Raw genomic sequence first — 4,336 nt, forward strand, 5'->3', positions numbered from 1 at the left:
ATGTCAATGTACATTGGACCCAGTATTGTCAAAGTACAAGATATAAGACAAAAGGAAACAAATACTCCATTGATCCCTCATTAAATCTTTTGACCCAGATTGGAATTCAATAACTCAATAACAATTAAACTTAGGACTCGCTCATGTTTTTGTACCAGTTCTTTTTCATGGTACCAAAATTGCAGAAAAAGAATACAACTTAAGTATAAAAAATCCTGGCTGTAGTAGGGAGTGACCTCATGCCGGTGCAGCCAAGAAGAAATAGAAATCTGACACAAAAACCTCTCGCCCACAAGGACTCATACATAAGCCAATGGTGATTTAAACCTTTAAGCAAGCCTTTAGTTGAATTGCGTTACTACAGTAATCAAAATCATGGACTTCAAAGACAATATTTGAGCATATATCAACATTTTGTTAAGGATTCCAGTCATTAGTATCTTAGTTTTAATATTCCTAATGATTTGCCACACTTTATTTCAATATAAAAAAAGCATTTTACAAATCATGAGCGAGTCCCGTTTAGGCCATTCAGGCCTGAGTTCCTTAAAATTTCTCATAAATTTGAGCAGATTTTGTTTTTTTGAGTAATTTCCAAAAACTGGGATTTGCTGCCCATTTCAATAAAGATCTTAGTCCCTTTACGTCATAAATTGAAATTATCTCATTGCCCTTCTTTCATTATTTTGTTGATATTTGTGTAAATTGATCTTTAGCCAACATTAAAAATGAGCATAACGTTGAAGAAATAAAAAAAATCTGATGTGTTATCATTTGTGTCATTTATACAGATTTTAGATAATTGAAGTTACCACTAAAATCCAAATGATCATTTATATATTGTGAATATTTTCCCATTATTTACTTAGTAACCGCTTTTAACGTTATGGAGTTGAAGAAAACTATGGCTTTGGTAAGCTTTTGACAAGACTAATATATAAGAATTGGACAGGAAAAGTGGTACCTTTAATATACAACAAAAGTATACATAAAAGATATTTATATAAAAAATAAAGTAGTTTGAAGTTTTATAAAATTGTATGAAGTATGCTTTTAAGTAATCTTAAGTGCAAAATAATATATAAATACGATTAACTATACAACAGAAATCTTAAGTCCATACCATAAAATTATAGGTTATAATGTTCCTTCAGTGTATATATGAAGTAAATCAGTCCATGAGTAACTGTACTTTGTTTAAATGAGCGGTCCAATCCCTCTATAAAAATATAACACACACTAATACAATAAAACAGTTTTGTGCAGCGTTGCGACTTTAAAGAGACTCCCTCATGTTTTTTGTATGAGGAAATAAAGTGTGGCAAATCATTAGTCGTATTAAAACTAAGATACCAAAAGCTGGAACCCTTTAGCAAATGTTGATACTTGCTCAAATATTGCTTTAAAGACCATCATTTCATAAGCGTTAATACGGCTTTGTTGTTGCGTGATTGGTTAATTGACATTATTGCCAGATGTTAAAAATGTATTGTTAAATGGTCAAAATATCCATCACTTTTGCATAAGCCCTGCTGGCATAGTGATTTTCTAAAAAAATCTTGACTTTACCGGCTTGGTTTCACAGCCCACTTAAACAAAAATATTTTTACATAACAGTTCTTCATCTTTTGGCAACAAAAAGCACAGCTTAAGAGCAGCAGCTGTGTTTTCAAGCTGTCGAGGTACTGCATACTTAGGATAAACTGCACTGACTTACCTCTTTTTTGCTGTGACATACAAAACAATGTTTTGATTGAAGAATTTCAACACCAATGGGATACAATTCGCAAACACCTGGTGTTGTGACATAAACTCGAACTGAAAAACATAATGTCCCCACCATGGTAGAAAAATAATCTGCTTTGTGGACAGCAGCACTTTAGTTCAAAAACATTAAGTGGTAGACATTATTGCGGGAACGCATTTCTATAGTAAAATGTTACTATTTATAGTAACATGTGTTTATTAATAGAAGTATGCCATAATAGCCCTGACGTGCCGTGATAATCTCACCGTCGGAGACGATAATCATTATTGCGGGAACGCATTTCGATAGTAAAATGTTACTATTTATAGTAACATGTGTATTATCCTCGGTTAATGGTTAAACAGTGTAAATTTTAATATTTTAAACTTATTATTCAAGTTGCAGCTAATTTATATTGCCAGGCCCAAGGTAAAATAATAGGCATGACAACAGCGACTCCAAGGGTAATGACAATACTTCAACGTTATCTTTGAGAGAAAAACGGAAGAAGCTAAAATGAAGAAAGTCCCACATTCATACCTGATAAATGTGGTTCAGTTTGAAATGTTTCAGCATCAGAAGAACCAGCCCAGAGATGGCCTTGACAATAATCTCCTTGTGTCTGTTAACATCTATGCCAAGTTTCATGGATTGAAACACAGTCGTTCTGTAGAAAGGTTAATTCTATATGTAACTGATTTACGTGTTATAATATGTGTATTAAACCGATTTGCCATGAAGATGTTAATGATAAGAGGGTAAAAACACCTTGAACACCTAATGCCAAATTTCATGGATGGAACAAATTGTCACATTGACTATCATGGAAATTTAACTGTGCAGATATGTAATGTCATGTCTTACAACTATCAACTATTTACATTTAATTTACAAAATACTGGCCCCATATTAAACATATATTGATTATCAATTGCTCTTAAGTTTCTTCAGCAATACCCGTCTAATAAGGCATACCCATTTATTTGATAAATATAAAATGCTGTGTATCCATACCTTCAATCACTTTTATATCTTTAAGTCACATATAAACAGTAAAGACTTAACAATTCCAATCAAACTTACGGCATCTCCTCAGGCAGGGGCAGCAGGTCTGCTTAAATGTTGATAGAGTCTGTCTTTGTCTTGGCAGTCGGGGCTGCAGCCAGCAAGATCTTCAACAAGGCAATCTGGAGGTAAAATGTGAACACGCAATGAAAAATGTTATTCCTGTGTACAGACTTTTCATGTTCATTACTCTTGTTTTCATATATATGGGCAAGGATAAAGCTTTGAAGTTCACCTCCGTCTTGTTCCCATATATGGGCAAGGATAAAGCTTTGAAGCTCACCTCAGCCTTGTTCTCATATATGGGCAAGGATAAAGCTTTGAAGCTCACCTCAGTCTTGTTCCCATATATGGGCAAGGATAAAGCTTTGAAGCTCACCTCAGTCTTGTTCCCATATATGGGCAAGGATAAAGCTTTGAAGCTCACCTCAGCCTTGTTCCCATATATGGGCAAGAATAAAGCTTTGAAGTTCACCTCAGTCTTGTTCCCATATATGGGCAAGGATAAAGCTTTGAAGCTCACCTCAGCCTTGTTCCCATATATGGGCAAGGATAAAGATTTGAAGCTCACCTCAGCCTTGTTTCCATATATGGGCAAGGATAAAGATTTGAAGTTTACCTCAGTCTTGTTCCCATATATGGGCAAGGATAAAGCTTTGAAGTTCAACTCAGTATTGTTCCAATATATGGGCAAGGATAAAGCTTTGCAGCTCACATATGAGCCTTGTTTTCATATATGGGCAAGAATAAAGCTTTGAAGTTCACCTCAGTCTTGTTCCCATATATTGGCAAGGATAAAGATTTGCAGCTCACATAAGACTTGTTTTCATGTATGGGCAAGAATAAGCTTTGAAGTTTACATCAGATGAGTTTGATTCAAGTTCTCATATAATGTGTTGGATTTAATTTTGTCCCAGATAGCAGGATCCGTGAAAAGAACTTTATTGGACATCAGTCTTTAAACAAGGTATTTAAATATTCACATATCTTATTTGCAATAAATCTTGTTAAACCGTTAGTAAAAAAATTGAAGTTTGTTGCTGTTTTCTCTTTCTGTTGCATTTGGTGGCTGTAATAATACACAGGCCTAGAAAATAAAACACCATCAATTGACACATCTAAGCTGAATTTAAAATATACAGATGAAGATGCACCTCAAGGACATTATGTTCATGTGTATCACAAATGCAATAGGGAAAAATAGAATTTAACTTACCATATACTGTGGTAGATTGGGCATGATCGCCTGGAAGAGAGCCTCTGATGGGGTATTGGGGACATCAGTCTCCGGTCGTGACAATGGGTTCTTGGCAATCTCTTCTTCACGCATCACTTGTAGTTCCGACAGGGATATATACAGATGCTGGAAAGAAGTGATCACAGACGATTTTCGCATCAATTACATCTTAAGGCTAATATCATATTTACAGTAAAAGACAAATGAACCGCATTGTGCTATGTGAATGCAATAAAGAACATTCTTTCATTCATGATAAGGTTGGTGTTTGTTTGATCATCATTCCC

At 34.6% G+C, this 4,336-nt stretch overlaps 1 long non-coding RNA gene across 1 annotated transcript; it reads right to left on the reverse strand.

The window, feature by feature from the left end:
- Positions 1-1,735: 1,735 nt before the first annotated feature.
- LOC128217112 (uncharacterized) lies at positions 1,736-2,934 on the reverse strand. Its single transcript, XR_008258185.1, has 3 exons — positions 2,831-2,934; positions 2,288-2,414; positions 1,736-1,818 (listed from the first exon to the last, which is right to left on the reverse strand). It is a non-coding gene; the product is annotated as an uncharacterized LOC128217112 (long non-coding RNA).
- Positions 2,935-4,336: the final 1,402 nt, after the last annotated feature.

Source organism: Mya arenaria, chromosome 14 (genome assembly GCF_026914265.1).
Source record: "Mya arenaria isolate MELC-2E11 chromosome 14, ASM2691426v1".
Classification (NCBI taxonomy): domain Eukaryota; kingdom Metazoa; phylum Mollusca; class Bivalvia; order Myida; family Myidae; genus Mya; species Mya arenaria.